This window comes from Lonchura striata, chromosome 25, assembly GCF_046129695.1.
Source record: "Lonchura striata isolate bLonStr1 chromosome 25, bLonStr1.mat, whole genome shotgun sequence".
Classification (NCBI taxonomy): Eukaryota; Metazoa; Chordata; class Aves; order Passeriformes; family Estrildidae; genus Lonchura; species Lonchura striata.
The window spans coordinates 4,739,174-4,759,457 of NC_134627.1; positions in this window are offsets into that span (position 1 = coordinate 4,739,174).

A 20,284-nucleotide genomic window follows, 5' to 3' on the forward strand; every position below is an offset into this window, starting at 1 on the left:
TCTGCACACTATCTACTCTTCAGGGCCATGCAAACTTTGCAGCAGTCACGTAGCCCTCCCTATTTGGATTAATTTTACAGTATCATGTCCCTTGTCGTTCAACCATTCCTCTGTCAGGCTCTCTTCATGGTTCCTACAGTCAAACCTATTTTGCACTAAACCCCACGAAAAGCCAAGATATTTTCTAGATTCTTAGTGAAAAATAGCCCACACAGGAACCTGGAAAACACACATTTCAGCATCGTAAAAACCTGACAGCAAACTCAGGAGTATCAGAATTAGTCTAGGCACAGCAATCAAAATGGAGACTTCCCCTAGAGGCATCTTCCATGCTCTGTAAAGATCTCGTTACACAGAACTGCCTGGAATGAACACTCCAAAGAATGAAAAGCATTCCATACCCAGGGCTGGCTTCAGAGCTATGACAATCAGCCTCAGCATGTGGTATTTTGCAAGATGGGTCTCAAAACCACAAATCACTGCAGCATCAATAGGCACAAATACATTTTTCCTCTTTAAAAATATCTACCTAAAAGTTAATTCATTTTTCACACAAAATGTGAAAAATGCTAAGAGCTAAATAAAGGGCTAATAAAGAGCTAAATAAACCCAACTGATGCTTGCCATAGGGTCAAAACAGAAGATAAAACAGAAGTGTAACATGATCTGGCATATCCCTATTAACTTGTAGAATAAACCTATTGTGGTTCACAGCCTAACACTACATAAAGCTTCTGTAATCCAGATTGTACCATTCAAAGCACTAGTTGCTTTCAGAAAGCATCTGCAGTTTAACATTTTACACGACCCTAGCGAATAGGTCAGAAAATCCATCAGTATCCTGACCGGGCCATAGGTGATAGCTGACGGCCACACAGATTTCTCCTCCTGTCAAACCTGAGCGATGCTCTTTCGCGGGGTAGCGTAGGTACTGTAGCAGGGAAAAACTCTACTCTGGTGCTGCCCGAGCACAGACAGAACCGCGCATCCCTGCTGGGCACCGCGGGCCGGACTCTGCCCCAGAGCCCCACGTCAGGGGCGGCCCCGGGCTCAGCCGGGCAACCCTCGGCCGGCCCGGGGCCCGCCCGACACCCCACGGGCAAGGGCTGTCCCGCCCCAGGGAGAGCTTCGTGTGAGCTCCACCGAGCCGCTGATTCTGCCGGAGGCGACACCCGAGGGCCCAGACCGCCTCACGGCCGCGTCCGGAGGAGGCTGCGCTCCGCACGGAGCGGACAGCGGCGGCCCTGCCCGAGCTGCTCGCCGAGCCGCGAGGCCGCCCTCAGCAGCGAGCACATTCCCGCACCACTGCGAGGGTGGTGGAGGGCCGTACGTGTCTGGCAGGGCGGCTCGGAGGCGCTGGTGTTCCCCTGGCCGCTGCAGACCCTCACGCTGAAGTTTCCTTCTCTCGTGCCCTCAGGGCTCCCAGAGCCGCCCTGGGCTCTGGTGGAGCAGGCCGGGGCTGCTCCATCCCGGGGCACTGGGCAAAGCCATTCCTTGGTGTGGGTTTGATGTTCCCCACACAGACAGCGCCGGGCTGTTTTGGGGGCTGTTTTGGGGAATTGGGGCTGTTCTGAAGACTCGGCTGCAGCCCTGCTCAGAGGGACCGGGAGAGGCCCAGCAGCACGGAGCCAGCCTGTCTGGAGCACTGGGGCACCGAGCAGGACGCAAAACCTGCTACAGAGAGGTGCCACTGGCCACAGCAGCAAATGAGGAAATCTTCCTCTGGCTGCAGGTCAGGGAGCAGCGGGTGTGATCAGCGGCGTTCCATGCCCCTGTAAGGTGGAGGTGGAGATTGGAAGAGCCTCTGGAGGGACTGGCTGGACGCTGCAGTGGTCAGTGTGACACGGAGCTGTGGCCGGCCTGGTCAGTGCAGGTCACTCTGGCCCCTCTGTTTGGAGGCACAGGTCACCTCGGGGCTGGAGCCCAGCTGGAGTCAGGAGAGGCTGCGCTCAGCAGTGCCTCTGGAGTTGATAATCTCTCTCTGATTCCCGTGTGGTTCATGTGCCACTTCCCAAACAGCACGGAGAAGCCCACCTCTGCCTTTAGTGTGCTTTGAGAAAGCCCAGCTCAAACCTGCTTAGTTTTCTAGTGAGGGAATTTGTCTTTCTCCACAGGCTGCAGAACCCAGGAGTAGGTTGCCAAGTGTGGACAGTTGGATGTTTTCCTTTCACTGACCACTGGGGCTTTGGGGTCCTGTGTAAATCCATGGGGCAGAGGGATGCTGGGATCAGGTGGCAGTGCTGGCTGCTGGAACGTGCCAGGATCCTTGCCTGCAAGCTGCAGTTGAGTGCATTCTGTAATTCCTGAACCAGAGGTGCTCACCTGCCTCTCCCATCGAGTGGGTTTGTTTTTTGGGGTCCTGTATTTCTTTCTTGTTGTCTTCCACAAATCCAGGGAAAAACACGCATTTTATTTCAGTTCTTCTCCTCACCTAATCCTCTAGCTGCTCATCTAGAGGTCTCTTGCAGCCCCTGATACTGAAGGAGTCTTTTCAGGGTTACCTAGGGGCTCTGTGGGGTGAGAGCTCATGGATGAAGTGCTGCTTGTGGCCAGGGAGCAATGGAATGGCAAGCAGCTGGCTCTCTGGGTAGAGAGGTCTCATTTCTAGCTAAGGGAACCTATTTCTGGCTCTGATCCACAAACTGGGTCAGGTCCAGGCAGTTCTCTCTGGACTGCCCACACTGGTAAATGCAGCTGCCTCAACTTCTAATTTTTCTTTTTTTCAGACTCCATTGATGATGTGTCTTATGACCTCCTGGAATGCCATGGCAAAAGGAACCTTCTTTTCAGCTGCAGGGGTGGCACCTTCATCATGTGCTGCCCTTCTGGAGCAGGAGCTGCTGGCACATCAGCCATTGATCTGAGGGAATGAAGCAGGGTGCACAGGAGAGCATTTCTCAGAGCCAGAGGCCATGGAACAGGGTGGATGCAAGCTTGGGGAGTTCACCTCATATTAAAATCCTCTGTGGCCTATGGGGAAACAGCAAATCTCTCTCTGCAAAGCCTAAGACTGGAATATGCCAGCACCCATCATGCCAATATGTCCCTGTCTTGTTTCCAGACAAACCTCCTGTTAAACCTGCCAGAGTTGCCAAGATGACCAGAAAAGTGAGGGCCTTTCAGACAAATCCTCTTCCCCTTGAAGACCTCTCTGAGCTCCCCAGCTCCTTCTGATCTCTGCCCCATCCTTGGCTTTCCACCCCTCTCCCTGCCTCAGGAGCCATTGCTGGGAAGGATTTACCAGCTTTGGGAACTGGGAGCTTCAAGATTGAAGACTTCCAGCAGGAGCCCCAGTTCCCAGATGTACCCAGTACATCTGTAAATCTCCCCCACAACTGTTATTTGCTAAATGGAGCAGTCCCAGCAGTGCTGTATTTCATCCCAGCATTTATTTAGCTTTATTTTTTGTGCTGTACAATGTGGCTGCTTCAGTGAGGCCGTGGTCCCCCCACCTTCCCCTGCCTGGCCTGGCTGTCCCCAGGGCACCTTGCTGAACTCTCCCATGGTGCTGCTTACTCCTGGGCTTGTGTCACATGTCCTTTCTAGAGGATGATTTTATTCAGCAAACTCCTGGTGCAGGACAGCAAAGCTGCAGAGATGAGCACAGACGCCAACAGAGAACCTGGGTGTGCTGAGGCAGGACATGGAACTGATGCAGGCCAAAACTGCCCCAGGGTCACCCCATTCCAGTCAGGAGTGTGGTATCAGGGCTACCAAACCGTGAAGTGTGGTAGCCCCTCTGTGCATCCCTGTGGGATGAGGAGGACAAGGCAGGGGAGTGTGTGAATGGGGAGGGAAGAGCTTCCAGGTGTTCTGGATGAGGTGTGGTAGAGCCAGGGCAGCCTTCCTGTGCACCTCAGGTGAAGTGCTGAGGGAGTGACCTTCACACAAAGCCTTGGGTTTTCCCACTGCATTCCCCAGGTGCAGCAGAATGTCAGAGAAGGAATCAAAGCACGGAGGATTTCCAGTGAAGGAGATACTGGGAGGAGTTGGACATGTGTTCTTCCATTCCATAAAACAAGGAAAACCAGGGGCCAGAGAGAGGGATAAGGAGTTTCCAACGTCTGCCAATCCCTGGTGACTGCCCTCCCTGCCCTGCCAGACCCTCTGGCACAGATTCCAAAGCTGTGGGGCAGATCATGAGGGTGAATGTCCTGGTTCTGGCCAGGATGGGGTAAATTTTTGCCATAACCAGGACAGGGCATGGCCAGGACGTGGAGGTTGTTCTGAACCACTCCACAACATTTTCCAGGGACAGGGGAAGAAATCTCCGCTGGATAACATGCATGACAGCCTGGTTGGGTACTGCCAGGCTCTATGGGGTGGATGGTTGCATGTGAATTGTCCCAGTCCATTATTAATATTGTTGCGGTTACTGCTCATTTTCTTGTTTCATTGCTGTTTCCATTATATTGTTCTTGTCTCAACCCACAGTCTTTAACTTTTGTGCTTCCAGTTCTATTCTCAAGCCCACCAGAGAAGGGAGGGGAGAGGGAGAAGGGAGTGAGGAGCAGTGGTTTGCAGTGTTCCAGTGGAAACACCAGACTGGGGAATGCCATTCCCAAACCACAAAAGTGAGTGCATGAGCACTCTCCATCTCAGTCCCTTGTTTTCTGCAGCCATGACCTCCAGCACCAGTCTCCAAAGCAAGAGGCAGCACTGAGGCATTTGCAGTACTCACCCTGCTCCAGACATGGAGAATGTATAAACAGACTCAGAAGGGCTTCCTCATGGCATTGAAACTCCTGTCAGCTTCTCGCACTCTGCCATGGTCAGCAATTCCTCTTGCAACACTCAGGAGTTTCCAGGTTTGTTCCATCAGCTAAGGCTTATGTGCCTTGAAGCATCCCCCCAAGTAGTTTGCACATGGCATTGTTCCTTCCTGTCCTCTTTCTAGCTTTGATGTGCTAGTTTTCTCCATCGTGTGGTGGCTCTGAGCACCCTCTCTGACCAAACACTGCCTTTGGAGTGACTTTCCCTCTGTGCCAGATTTGTCTGCCCATGGTGTCGTTTTGCATGTGCGAGGCAAGGGACCCCTTCTGCCTTTCACAACCTTCAAGGTCCCTTCCAGCCCAAACCATTCTGTGGTTCTGTGAGGCTGTGGCCTTTCCCTGCCCTCTGAGGACACTGTGCCCAGAACCTGGAACCACCCACTCTGTGACATCAGCCCCAGGTGCCATGGACAGTGCAGTTGCTGCAGCACTCGTCAGAGACTGCACTGGAAGAGACAAGCTTTTGTCTCTTTCAGCTGACAGATGCTGCTGACAGCGATGAATCTTCTGTACCTGTACCTCTTCATCCTGCTGGCTGTGTACAGACCTGCACATGGTACCTGGGGCAACTGCAGGTATGGCCCCAGGCTCTAGGAGGGTGCTTGTCCCCCATTGCCACACCCCAAACCCCATGTGGGAGCCTCCTTGCCAGCACCCAGGTACTGGAACAGAAGGGCAGTAATGATTTTGTGCTTCCAGAGGGACCTGTGGGCTCCGGCCCATGGCTTCTGACTACAACTCCATAGATGCTGACTACCGAATTGTGACTGGCACAGGTGCCCTGCCAGGGGCCTGGCCCTGGATTGTCAGCATCCAGGACCCCAGGAAAATAGGCACCGGCCATACATGTGGAGGGTCCCTCATCAGCCCACAGTGGGTCCTCACAGCAGCCCATTGCTTCCTCCAGGCCAGGTAAGGAGGAGCAGGGAATGAGGGTATCCTCACCACACAAACAGTTGCCCAGCCTGCAGCACCTCAATACTACGGGGCCCAACTGAGGGACTGCTCAGAAGGCTGGGCTCGTGCCACTGCTGCCCAGCAGCCTCCAGTGTGGCATTCCTGGAGCCTAAGGCATGCTAGGGCAGTCACACTCCTCATTGCCCTGCTTTCCTCTCTGCCTTGAGAAGCAGAAGGAAGGGAAGTGCTGAGCTGCCACAGTGATGCCTTTTCAGGACTACCTAAAAACAGGCCAGACAAGGAATAAAAAGTGATTATATTTATTGAAGGGCCTCCAGGTCCATTTTAGGCAAAACAAAAGACCCCCCCAAGTGCTACAACCCAAAATTGACCACGGGTCAAAGGTTTTCACACCTATAAATTTGGTCCATTTGCATATTTAGGGTTAATCTTCTAATTACAGCTTCAGGTAATGAAGTCATTTACCCCCAGTTTGCTCCCCTCAACTCACTTTTGTTTCCATCTCTCGAGGCCTGAGGCAGTGAGGTATCCTTGATTGCCAGGCCTGGAGAGGAATTTTTGTGACCAGAATGGGAAAGCAGCAGCAGCTCACACTGTGTGCAGAATTTAGTTATACAGTAAAAAACTGCAGGATTACAAATGGATGAAAAATACAAAAGCTAAAATCCTAAGGCATCAACAGCACACGGCTCTGCTCTTCCTCAGACCCCTCTCTGCCTTGCAGGAATGTCACCATGTGGCGTGTGCTGATCGGGGCCACCAAGCTGACCCATCTGGGCCCTGAAACTCAGGTGCGCCACATCAAGCGGCTCCTGGCCCACCAGGAGTACACGGCTGATTCCCAGCAGAACGACATCGCCCTGCTGGAGCTGGACAAGCCCGTGGAGTGCAGTGACTACGTCCAGCTTGCCTGCGTGCCCAACGCCTCGCTCACAGTGTCAGAGCTGAAAACCTGCTACATTGCTGGCTGGGGTTCTGCCACTGCAAAAGGTGAGTTCCCAAAAAGGGCCCTGAGGGTGAGCTGGGCACACCAGCAAGATGGGTTTGGCTTCCTGACAGCACAAACCAAAGTCAGGCTGTAGGATGTATGCCTCTGGAGAGCTGGGCCTGGCCTGCTCCCCAAAGGCAGACAGAAAGGACACAGCGCTTCAACAACTGCTCCAGAGGCAAAGCCAAGCCCTAGGGAATGAGTTCACCCCCAGACAGGGGAGTGGAACTGGCAAAGAGCTGCTGGGTGCCCATTCCTTCCTGTGCTTGCAGCTCAGGGTCCGAGTGATGTCCTGCAGGAAGCCAAGGTCCGTCTCCTGGATATCCGGCTGGTTAACAGCAGCCGTCGGTACGCTGGGGCCATCCACACCCACAACCTGTGTGCTGGCTACCCACGGGGTGGCATGGACACCTGCCAGGTATGAGTGCTGGGAGCCAGCAGCGAAGGTACCCCGTCACCATGGGCTTTGTCTGGCAATCCACTTTTCCTCCACTGCTGGAGTTTCCTTGCCAAGTGACCGTGTTCCCCAGGCCTGCCCCTCTGCCCAGAAAGCCCATCCAGTGTTCTCAGCAGCCCACAGATCCAGATTCTGGATGATCTATGCTCTGCCCATCCAGGATCACTGTGCAGATACAAAAGGGGGCCTTCACAGACACCCACCCTGTTCCCAGCTAAGGTTCTTGAGACTCCAGCACCTGAGCAAAGCCTTTTTGTACCATGAATACAGCTGTGGCAGGGGCTGCAAGAGAGAAACAGGCCTCTAGTGCTGACAGCAGTGTGGAGTTGCGTTATGTATATGTTTTATTATCCCTGTATTATGTATTGGTTTATTCCTTTGTACCCCCGTGTGCAACTTGGTTTATCCCCAGTTTTCCCGCCTTGTCCGCCCTTCCCGTCTTCCCAGTATCTATCCATCACCCTGAAAGAGGCATTTTACCCCCCCCCGGGTGCCTTGTCTATCACTCGGTGTCCCTTCCCATCCATCCAGAAGCTTCCACTCAGGGCACCGGGTGATTGGGCGAGGACCTGGGGCTCCCCCCATATCCTTCCCCCATTGGACCCCACCATATCCCCCCATCCCGGAGCCACCCCCTATCCCTATCCCCATTGGTCGTTGGATACCCCTCCCTTACAGTTTATAAGCCAGTGCAAGCAGCTTGTGCTTGTTCCTGTTGGCTGGCACCGTTCTAGGACATTTGGCCCCGTTGGGCTACAATAAACTCGGACTTAGCCCCCAGCAGGATCCGCTCTTCATTTACCACCGCGAGGCTTGCTAGCGCTGCCCAGAACCCACAAAGGCACTCTCCAAACCCCAGCTGGGAGCGGCGGAGGGTGCCTCCATCGCCCGCCCTCGCCCCAGGATGAGAGCTAGCCGGGGCTGAGACAAAGGGAACCGGGGCGGGAGCGCGGCAGCTGGCGCCCAACGTGGGGCCCCGTTTTCGCGGCGTTGGACCCTCGTTTGAGGATTTTAGGGTCGCGCAGACCTGAAGAATCGTCCTCCTGGCCGTCAGCTACCCCGGCGAGAGCAGACCCACGTTTTAGTGGGTGGCACTCTTGGGGACAGGATCGGCAGCTCTGGAAAGCACCTCCGGAGTCGATTCTCTCGCGGAGAAGCCCTGCGATTGGTTTTTCTTTTCCACCCTTCCCTCTCGGACCCCTGTGGTTTGTGAGTATAGGGGCCCCTGGGGCTTTCCCGGTCCTTTTTTTTTGGTTGGTTCCTTTCCCCTAGGTTTTAGGGGAAGGATCCCTTTTTGGTGGGTTTCTTTTTCCCCGGGGTTCGGGGAAAAAATTCCTGTTTTTGGTGCTTCCCTTTCCGGGCGGGAAGCTTAAGGACCGCGACAAAGCCGGAAGTGTGGTCTTTTGTTTTTCGTTCGTGTTTTCCCAATCGTAGGCGCTGCGGCACGATTTAACATCTAACAGCCATGGGTGCAAGGCTGTCCGTGCCACAGAAGAGCATTTATTCCCAAGTTGTGGGTATCCTTTTAGTGGGGGGAATTAAGGTTAAAAAATCTGAAGTAAAACGGTTCGTTCAGTGGTTGTCGCAAACTTTCCCTGACATTTCGCCAGCTAAATTATACCAAGCCCCTTTTTGGGAACAGGTAGCGGGGAAGATCCTGCGACAGTCAGATCTCTCTCTCTCCATATTCACCCATTTGGCTCTCCAAATTCGCGATATAATTAAATATCGCTACGAAAGTCTGCCACAGCCAGCCGCAAACAAACCGATCCCCAGTTCGGCGGGTAGTTCATATAACCCTACTCCGCTTCCCTGTCCCTCAGCCCGGTCGCTGCAGTACGATGCGGCCGCCGCTGCGGCGGGGTGCAGGGCAGCTGCTGTCGCTGCTCCCGAGGCTGCGGCTGCGGTGGGCGCTGCGGGAAAACTGCGGCAAAACTCTCCCTCTCTCCCGAAGTCGGGTATTATCAGACAGGCATCCCGGCATTGCCCGCAGGCAGATTCTGGCCCCTCTGAGAATACCCTAGACACCCCGCAGAGCGGTGCAGGCACTGTCTCTGCTTCTACCCGTTCCCCTTCTTCCCCGCACTGTACAGCCCCGTCCCGTAGAGACTCCGTTCGTTTTCAGTTATCCCAGACCCCCGAAGATCCCTCATCCCCCATCCTCCATCCCCAAACCCCACGAAATGGCTCCCCTTCTTCCCCCTTCCCCAGGACACAAGATGGAGGTGACCGCGTGGGTTTTCCCGCCACTCGTGCTCCTTCTTCCCATGATCCCTGTCCTCCCCCCTCCTATAATCCCTTCCGGCAGACCAACCCCTTCTGCTCCCCGGATTTCTCCGCCCACCTCCCTCCTCCACCCCCCGTCAACTCCCCCTTCCTTGAATTATTCAACACCCCACCCCTCAGCTCCACCCCCGGGGAGGGGAGTCCCCACCATACCACTCCCCCTGCTCCAGACCACGCCTCATCCCCTGGTTCCCACGACCCCACTTCCAGTTCCCACGCTTTCGGTTCCGGGGGGGGGGAGCGTGGGAACCCCGATCCACCCCAGTCCCTACCTGCCTTCTCGGCCGCACCTGTCACCTGTACCCCGCGGCAGGGGGGTAGGCCCCTTGCACAGTGGTCCCCCATCCCCCAGCAGACCATCAAAGAGCTCTGCAAGGCCAAGAAGGGGTTCGGGATGGAAAGCGAATACTTCCGAAACTTATTAAAAGCAACCCTCTCCTCCAAAGAATATGTCCCAGCAGACATGCGAACTCTCTTCTCCTGTTTAATTACCCACGGAGAATTCCTCATCTGGGAGTCCGAGTGGAAGCGGGAGATCAGAGAGGTGTTACCTGACCTCTGGGCCAATGCAGATAGCTCTAGGGATGAGGATGGGGCTGTAATATCGCTAGACCACTTGTGCGGGGAGGGGGATTGGAAAATGGGGACCAAGCAGGCGGAAAAAATCCCCAGAGAGGCGCTGCAAGTCAGCACTAGGGCAGCAGAAAAGGCGTTTTTTAAGTTAAGACCCAGCGGTACGGTTATTAACTTCTTGTCCCTAAAGCAGGAATCCCTAGAACCTTTTGTCACGTTCGTGGATCGCTTGCATTACACGATGGAGGCTCAGGTCCCAGACGAGAGGCTGCGAGAGGGGATGCTTGCCACAGTTGCGAGGCAGAACGCTAACGACACGTGCCAGCAAGCAATCCTCAGTCTGCCCCTGGACCCTGAGCCTACCCTTCAAAGCATGCTACAAGTCTGTGCGAAGAAGGTGACAGTTCCTGCTAAAGACATTCCAGAAACTCCTAAACCACCAACAAAGAGAGTAGCCTTCGTTGAAGCCGTGACACCGCCAGCCACCCCTTCTCCAGATCGCCGCCCTACAGGAGCACCCCCGAGGGGACAACAGCACCATCAGGCCTGCAATCTATGTAGGCAGAAGGGACATTGGGCTTCCCAATGCCCGCTGAGGGACGAGTTTTTTAGGTTTAAACAGCAGCGACAAGAAAAGAGTGCCCCCAACTCGGGGGGAAAACAAAAAAACTGAGTCATCAGCGCAGTCCCTGCCTGCGCGAGGACATAAATATGGTGGGTTCTATAACATCAGAGGAGGGGAGGGACGACTACCTGCAATGCCCACCTAAGGACATTTCACTGGACTTGACACACCAGATTATGGCTGACAAACCAGCCTATATGAGAGAAGATGTGGATTTCATTCCCACTGCTTGGCTGGGTCGAGGCCCGAACCAGCCCAAGCCGATACTTAACATCGTATCTGGTTTCTCCCCATATAGGTTGGCCCTGACTGAGGCTCTGCACCTAAGGGACAGCGACTGGCACTCCATCGCTGTCGACACAGAGGACCCAGGAACCTGGAGGAACCTCCACAGTAAGTACATCGTTCTTGGGGACACAAAATTCACGCCTCTCGAAGTCACTATTGCACCATCCCTGACATCCAGGAACACCGAGCGATTAGTAGTGTGGCTGCACTGCCCCCATCCTCCAGTCTTCCTTCCCAAGGGCCAAATCATCGCCCAAGCCATTCCAGCATCTGGGCCTCCGGCACACCCTGAGGATCTATGGAAGAAGTCAGCGAAGAAAAGCTACCAGGTGTGCCAGGCCCAGGTCATAGGGAAGGAAAGACCAAAGCTCTCCTGCTATATGCGGAAGGATGGGGAGTACAAACACCTAAGCGGTCTCCTAGATACAGGAGCAGACGTGACAGTCATTCCCGCACGGGATTGGCCGTCACGCTGGGAATTGCAAAACGTGGCGGGGAAAATTCAAGGTGTAGGGGGTTCTCAATTGGCAAAGCAATCAAAAAACATCGTAAAATTTGAGGGGCCGAACGGACAATCGGCCTATTTACGCCCGTTCGTATTAGATTACACAGAACCCTTATGGGGGAGAGACCTGATGGCCCAGTGGGGGGTCACAATTAACATCCCGACCCCCCAGGTTTTTCGGGCAACAGTCACTGAAAAGCGTCCTACCCGAAAACTTAATTGGCTCACAGATACACCAGTGTGGGTAGAGCAGTGGCCGCTCAATAAACAGAAATTAAAAGCGCTTCGGGAGCTCGTGAAGGAGCAACTTGCCAAAGGAAATATCCAGGAAACAACATCCCCCTGGAATTCCCCTGTCTTTGTCCTGAAAAAACCTGGCAAACACGAGTGGCGCCTCCTTCATGACCTTCGCGCCATCAACAATGTAATAGAAGACATGGGTCCTCTCCAGCCAGGGATGCCGTCCCCCACGATGTTACCAGAAAATTGGGAATTAGCTGTCATTGACATCAAAAATTGTTTTTTCCAAATTCCCCTACACCCTGATGACGCACCACGGTTCGCCTTCTCGGTTCCTTCCATCAACCGAGAAGCCCCAATGGAGAGATACCACTGGAAAGTTCTTCCCCAAGGCATGAAAGTCAGCCCAAGCATTTGCCAGTGGTACGTCTCTTCATTGCTGTCCCCTGTGCGTGCAGCCACCGAGGGCGTGATCATCCAGCACTATATGGATGATATTCTTATTTGTGCCCCCAACAGCGATCTACTTACACACGCGCTTGAACTGACAACCAGTGCGTTGGTTGCTGTAGGGTTCGAGCTGCGAGAGGATAAGATTCAAAAAATGCCACCTTGGAAGTACCTGGGTTTAGAAATAAACAAGCGGACCATTGTTCCGCAGAAATTGACCATAAAAAATTCAATTCGGACTCTAGCCGACGTACAGCAGCTGTGTGGGTCTTTAAACTGGGTGAGACCCTGGTTAGGTATTAACAACGAAGACCTAGCCCCTCTTTTCAATTTATTGAAAGGGGGGGAAGAGCCTAGTTCTCCCAGGGAACTCACTCCAGAGGCCAAAGCTGCTTTGCAGAAGGTTCAGGAGGCAATGTCTGCCAGGCAGGCCCACAGGTACGATCCGGGCCTGCCCTTCAGATTCATCATATTGGGCAGACTGCCACACCTCCACGGTGTCATCTTCCAATGGGCAGACACCCTAGGAAAGGGCAAGGATCAGGACAAAAGGGACCCACTCTCCATCATAGAGTGGGTATTCCTGAGTCATTCACGATCCAAAAGGTTGACACGGCCACAAGAGCTGGTGGCAGAGCTAATCCGCAAAGCGAGAACGCGGATTCGGGAGCTGGCGGGGTGTGACTTTGATCACATCCACATTCCTTTGAAATTAGAATCGGGCCAATTCACAAAGGCAATGTTAGAACACCTGCTGCAAGAGAATGAATCATTGCAGTTTGCACTGGACAGCTACACCGGAAAAATTTCTGTTTTGAGACCGGCCCACAAAATTTTCAATTCCGAAATCCAATTCACTCTGTCAACAAAACAAATTCAGAGCAAAAAACCCTTAAAGGCTCTAACAGTTTTTACAGACGCGTCCGGAGGGTCCCACAAGTCAGTAGTGACTTGGAAAGATCCTCAAACTCAGCAGTGGGAGGCAGATGTTGTTGAAGTAGAAGGATCCCCTCAAGTAGCTGAGTTGGCCGCAGTCGTTCGAGCTTTTGAGCGGTTCTCTGAACCTTTTAATTTAGTAACTGATTCGGCCTATGTAGCGGGTGTAGTGTCTAGAGCACAGGATGCAATCCTGCAAGGTGTCTCCAACGATGCCCTTAACAAGTTGCTCTCTAAGCTGATAAGGCTAGTCTCCCACCGAGAGCAACCGTTTTATGTGATGCATATCAGGTCACACACCGACCTGCCGGGGTTCTTGGCCGAGGGCAATCGGCGTGCCGATTCCCTCGCTGCCGCCCCCGCACAGCTGGCGCCGCTCCCGGACAAGTTCCAGCAAGCCAAAATAAGCCACCAGCTTTACCATCAAAATGCGCCTGGTCTGGTCCGGCAGTTCCATCTAACCCGGGACCAGGCCAAGGCCATTGTGGCCACATGCCCGTCCTGTAAGTCGCTCCCACTACCATCGGTGAGCGCAGGGGCTAACCCTAGGGGTCTAAAGTCCTGTGAGGTGTGGCAGATGGACGTTACTCATATCCCCTCCTTCGGGAGGATGAAGTACGTCCATGTCTCCGTGGACACCTTCTCTGGAGCAGTTTTCGCCTCTGCCCACACAGGGGAGAAGGCCAAGGAAGTAGAGAAACACCTGATACAAGCCTTCTCCATGCTAGGCGTCCCAAAACAGATAAAAACAGACAATGCCCCCGGGTACACATCCAAGGAATTCGCAGGCTTCCTGCAGCAATGGGGAATAGAACATAAAACTGGCATCGCCTATTCCCCGACAGGTCAAGCCGTGGTAGAGAGGACTCGTCAAAGCATCAAAAGGATGCTTAAACAACAACAGTCGTCAGCTAAAAATGAGTCCCCCCAGGTTCAGTTAGCGCGAGCCCTTTTTACCATCAATTTCTTAAACTGTTCCTTCGAGTGCCTCAACCCCCCCATCGCGAGGCACTTTAATTCCTACGAGCAGAGCAAGGTCAAGGAAAAGCCGCCAGTTCTCATTAAAAACCCTGAGACCTGGCAGCAGGAAGGACCCTATGACTTGGTCACCTGGGGACGGGGGTACGCTTGCGTATCCACGCCCTCAGGCCTGAGATGGGTCCCTTCCAAATTCGTCAGACCATATGTCCCTAAGACCCAGAAGAAAAAACCGGACAGTCCTCAAGTTGGGTACGCCGCCCTCCGACGGCGGAAAAGGTCCCCCTCACCTGGTCCCCCCTCTTCCCTCCCTGGCTCCTGGGATTCTCTGTTCCCCTTTGAGTTAGACCTCCCCTACCTCAACTATTAATTTCAGTTACTTTCTAAAGAAACAGGACTTTTGCTGCTGCTGGGACTCATTGTGTTTATTACAAGCTTTAACATAGTGATGAACTGAAACCCTTGAACAAAGAAGGGTTTCAAGAAGAAGAATTTCCAGAAAAAGGAAACATCTAGTTTCAAAATGAGCCCAGTGACTGTGAAGCCCCCGTTTAAAGACTTACTTTATCCTCTTCACCTTTCTTTCTTTTTAAACAAAAAAAGGAGGAGATGTGGAGTTGCGTTATGTATATGTTTTATTATCCCTGTATTATGTATTGGTTTATTCCTTTGTACCCCCGTGTGCAACTTGGTTTATCCCCAGTTTTCCCGCCTTGTCCGCCCTTCCCGCCTTCCCAGTATCTATCCATCACCCTGAAAGAGGCATTTTACCCCCCCCCGGGTGCCTTGTCTATCACTCGGTGTCCCTTCCCATCCATCCAGAAGCTTCCACTCAGGGCACCGGGTGATTGGGCGAGGACCTGGGGCTCCCCCCATATCCTTCCCCCATTGGACCCCACCATATCCCCCCATCCCGGAGCCACCCCCTATCCCTATCCCCATTGGTCGTTGGATACCCCTCCCTTACAGTTTATAAGCCAGTGCAAGCAGCTTGTGCTTGTTCCTGTTGGCTGGCACCGTTCTAGGACATTTGGCCCCGTTGGGCTACAATAAACTCGGACTTAGCCCCCAGCAGGATCCGCTCTTCATTTACCACCGCGAGGCTTGCTAGCGCTGCCCAGAACCCACAAAGGCACTCTCCAAACCCCAGCTGGGAGCGGCGGAGGGTGCCTCCATCGCCCGCCCTCGCCCCAGGATGAGAGCTAGCCGGGGCTGAGACAAAGGGAACCGGGGCGGGAGCGCGGCACAGCAGCCACCCAACAGCACCCTAATCCTCTTTCCTCTGTTGCAGGGTGACAGTGGAGGGCCTCTGGTGTGCAAAGATAACCATGCTGGCTACTTTTGGCTTGTTGGAGTGACCAGCTGGGGAAAAGGCTGTGTCAGAACAAAACGCCCGGGAGTCTACACCTCCACTCAGTACTTCTACAACTGGATCCTGATTCAGATGGGCATGCGTCCACCTGGAACAGACACTCTAGCACCAGAGACAACCTACATCTCAACCCCTCTTGAGCAGCCAGAGCCAACACTGACAGAGTCAAACTGCTCTACTCCCACTCCATATCCTGAGTCAGCTGAAACAGCTACTCCAAGACCAGAGCCAACCTTCAGCTCAGCCCCCTTGGAGCAGCCAGAGTCAGCACCAACAGAGTCAGGCTGCTCTACTCCCACTCCATGTCCAGAGTCAGCTGAAACAGCTACTCCAAGACCAGAGCCAACCTTCAGCTCAGCCCCCTTGGAGCAGCCAGAGTCAGCACCAACAGAGTCAAACTGCTCTACTCCCACTCCATGTCCAGAGTCAGCTGAAACAGCCACTCCAGCACCAGAGCCAACCTTCAGCTCAACCCCTTTTGAGCAGCCAGAGCCAACACCAACAGAGTCAGGCTGCTCCACTCCCACTCCATGTCCAGAGTCAGCTGAAACAGCCACTCCAGCACCAGAGCCAACCTTCAGCTCAACCTCTTTTGAGCAGCCAGAGCCAACACCAACAGAGTCAAACTGCTCTACTCCCACTCCATGTCCAGAGTCAGCTGAAACAGCCACTCCAGCACCAGAGCCAACCTTCAGCTCAACCCCTTTTGAGCAGCCAGAGCCAACACCAACAGAGTCAGGCTGCTCCACTCCCACTCCATGTCCAGAGTCAGCTGAAACAGCCACTCCAGCACCAGAGCCAACCTTCAGCTCAACCCCTTTTGAGCAGCCAGAGCCAACACCAACAGAGTCAGGCTGCTCTACTCCCACTCCATGTCCAGAGTCAGCTGAAACAGCCACTCCAGCACCAGAGCCAACCTTCAGCTCAACCCCTTTTGAGCAGCCAGAGCCAACACCAACAGAGTCAGGCTGCTCTACTCCCACTCCATGTCCAGAGTCAGCTGAAACAGCTACTCCAGCACCAGAGCCAACCTTCAGCTCAACCTCTTTTGAGCAGCCAGAGCCAACACCAACAGAGTCAGGCTGCTCTACTCCCACTCCATGTCCAGAGTCAGCTGAAACAGCCACTCCAGCACCAGAGCCAACCTTCAGCTCAACCTCTTTTGAGCAGCCAGAGCCAACACCAACAGAGTCAGGCTGCTCTACTCCCACTCCATGTCCAGAGTCAGCTGAAACAGCCACTCCAGCACCAGAGCCAACCTTCAGCTCAACCTCTTTTGAGCAGCCAGAGCCAACACCAACAGAGTCAGGCTGCTCTACTCCCACTCCATATCCTGAGTCAGCTGAAACAGCTACTCCAAGACCAGAGCCAACCTTCAGCTCAGCCCCCTTGGAGCAGCCAGAGTCAGCACCAACAGAGTCAGGCTGCTGTACTCCCACTCCTGATCACTCAACTGCAACAGCCACACCAGAGCCAGAGTCGACCTCAAACCCCTCTGAGGAGCCAATGTCAAGGCAACCTCTCTTGCCTGCTCCACATCCATACCAGATAGTGGTGAAATTCTTAACTCGGGTGCACCAGATACTGCTGGGCCTCATGAGAAAAAAGACATGGGCAGCAGGATGAACAGGATCCACTGCAGGCTGCAGTGGACCATGACCATTACATACTGGGGCAGTGCCTGCTCGTCCAAAGGCAGCCTCAGGTCAAAGGCGTCCTCTGTCCTGCCAATCTTCCTCCTCTGCATGCACAAATGCTGAAATTTATTTAGTTGTGTAAATAAAGTTGCCTGTTACCACTGTTAGCATGTGTTTGTAGTCCAGTCCAGTCTCCTGTGCAAGGCAAGGACTCCCAAGCCAGGCACCAGCAAAACAAAGCTCTGATGGGAGAAGGGACACAGGTCACAGGGGGCTACAGCTCTTGAGGACAGCAGTTGGGAACACTGTTTTATGCTGCCCAGCAGTGGAATCCCTGGGTGCGGGACTTGAAACTCAACTCTCATGACTCAGGGAACACCGTTCTAGAAAGTCTCAAGGCTGAAGATTGGCCGGACACAGGCTGAGGAGGAGTTCCACAGCCAGAAGTTCCACAGCCAGGAGCAAGGATTTCTGAGCAGTGGGCAGACCAGAAGAGCTTTGTGCCACCCCCAGTGTTGTGATAGATGAACTGTCCACAGCTCCCCTGCAGACACTGCTGGCACTCAGACTGACTCCACATCTGTCAAAGACATAAGGAATATTTTGGCAAAGTGCCTCATGTTCCCCTACTGAGCATCCTTACCACCCTCTCTGAGGAAGCCACATCCCTGTGCTAAGGCTGGAAAGCAAACACCCAAACCCAAACCCTTTACTTCTTCCCTAGCACACCCACCCCAAAGAAACTCAGAACCAAAATTAAAACAAAACACCCCCACCAAATAACACCCCCAAAAAAACCCACCTCCACATTAAAAAATTAAAACTGGACTATTGAATTAATTTCCCATACATTCATAAACTAGATTATCTCTGTGAAGAGGCATCATCTGGCTTTTGCATAACCAATACTTGGCAACTAAAGTTATATTAGGGGATTTTATTATAGGTTGGGTGTTAGGTTTTCTATCCCATATGCAATGGAATGTGAGGTTTTCTATCCCATATGTGAGGGTTTCTGTCCCATATTCAATGGCATGTGAGGTTTTCTATCCCATATATGAAGTTTTCTATCCCATACTCAATGGGATATTAGGTTTTCTATCCCATCTGCATATTTTCCCCATTCCCTGGAGCCTCTTGCACTTTTTGGAACCTCTGCCAGCAACATTCTACTCCTTGATCTCGGTTTTAATATGTTCAACATATTAATTGTCAAACATTATTAGTGTTTGTTCTTAAGCACACATATGCTTTGGTCAGTACAGAATTCTTAAAAAAAAGGTTTGGCAAAGTAAATGGTTGATAAATCAAGGGAACAGAGAAAAAGTAAACTGTAAGGAGAATGTACATAAATAAATACAAACTTTTACCTTCATCAGGTAGCTGAGACTTCTTTCACTGAAGACATCCCTAAGGAATCCCATTTCCTCTTTATGATTTGAATCAGGTCTTAGCTGAGATGTCAAAAGGGCCAAAGTTTCATGCAACCCTAAATTTAGATTCAGGACAGAACAAAAACATTCTACACAGCATTTCTCACAGGACCTTCTACTGCAGTCTTAACAGTCACTACATTTATTTGGGTATCACATTGATGATCATCACATTTGCAGAGACTTGTGATTATCTCGTGTTTATCCACAGCTCATTTTGCAACACTCCCCTCATAAGTGTCAAGCACACCATCATATTAAGGCAAAATCTAACAAAGCAATATATATTTCTTAAGAAATTATCTTTCACATTTAACACTTCATGTTTATTACTCCTTGTTTCCAGAACCCTTTGTTTCCCCTCTTACAAATTTGAAATTTTAGTACCACAGCAGACTCTCAAACTGATTGAATGACCTTTTTTTGCACAGGTAGCAGCTCTACCTCCCCAGCAGCTTTGCTTACAAGTGTTATCCTGCCCCTTCCACTCTGAGGCACCTATAAAAAGCCAGGCCTGACCAGAGGAAGAAAGGATAAAGTGTAGATTTCCATTGTGGTGGAATCAAAGCTTGTGGCTAGTTTTCTAAAAAAATATTTAAATATCCCAATTTTGCAACACACAGAGCCAGACAAAGGCCAGATTTTTCCCGGTGAACCATGTCTGGGAACACAGGACCAAAACAAAACAGGAAATATAAAAAGGTGGAGGGGGTTCAAATCTATTCCTGTGGCTATTCTCTCCACGAACCTTAGAGTGGATTTTGATCCAGGAGACTCAAACTCACTCCTGCTTTAATCCTAAGCATCATTTATTATCTGTGACTTCTCCTGGGCAGCATACTGGAGAAGCTAGTAAAGTAGCCTTGAACAAAGACACTTATTTTAAGTTAAAAGGAAGGATATTTACAATGTTTATCAACCCCTGTTCAGAAAATATTAAGAAATGACACAGCAAGCAGCAGAGATATATGGGCTGATCTTTAGTAAGCACATGTAGAAGGCACTGTTACACTGAGGGGTCCAATTCTGCCTATCAGAATATATTCAGGTCTATCAGAATATATTCAGATCTGTCAGAATATATTCAAGTCTATCAGAGTATATTCAGGTCTATCAGAGTATATTTGGGTGCTCTAGGGTTAGTAGGAAACTGATCCTGACAAACTTTATTAATTTTCACCTTTTACATTCCACCTTCCTTCTTGTAGGTAATTGCTCAGAAACTTCAGTTGAATTATCTTAATTCTATTACATTTTACTCCTATTTAAATTATTTTTATGTGTGAAACAGGTATGACAAGATTTCAGTCACTGCTCTGTTGAAAGCATGCAGCTGAATTACCTGAGTCTTCTGAAAGCACTGGCATGGCTTTGTTCTTACTCTTAGAGACAAATGTTCAACTTCAACCAAGAAGATTTTTCTTCTTTCTGGACTGTGGTTCAGAAGCACTCCTGAAATGAGCAAACATAATACCTAAGCTCAAATATGCAAGAAAAATGTCAGGCATGTAAAAATAGCATTTTTTTTAGTTTTCAGTATAACCTGGATCGAGCAGAGTTCTGCAGTTATTCTGCTGTGCAAGTAACAATGTAAAATACTAGGTTATGTAATGAAATGTAAGTAAAATGAAAAAATACTAGGTTATATAATAACCATATTGTATCTTGGATAAAGCTGAGGCTGAAGAGAGTAGCTCTCAAGATAGGTCTAAATAACCATCTGAAAAAACAGAAGGGAAGGGATGTTTGAAAGCACTGGAAAACATCACGTGCAGAAACAGAGCATGCAGGAAGATGTCACACCACCAGATGTTCTGGGGCTTCCT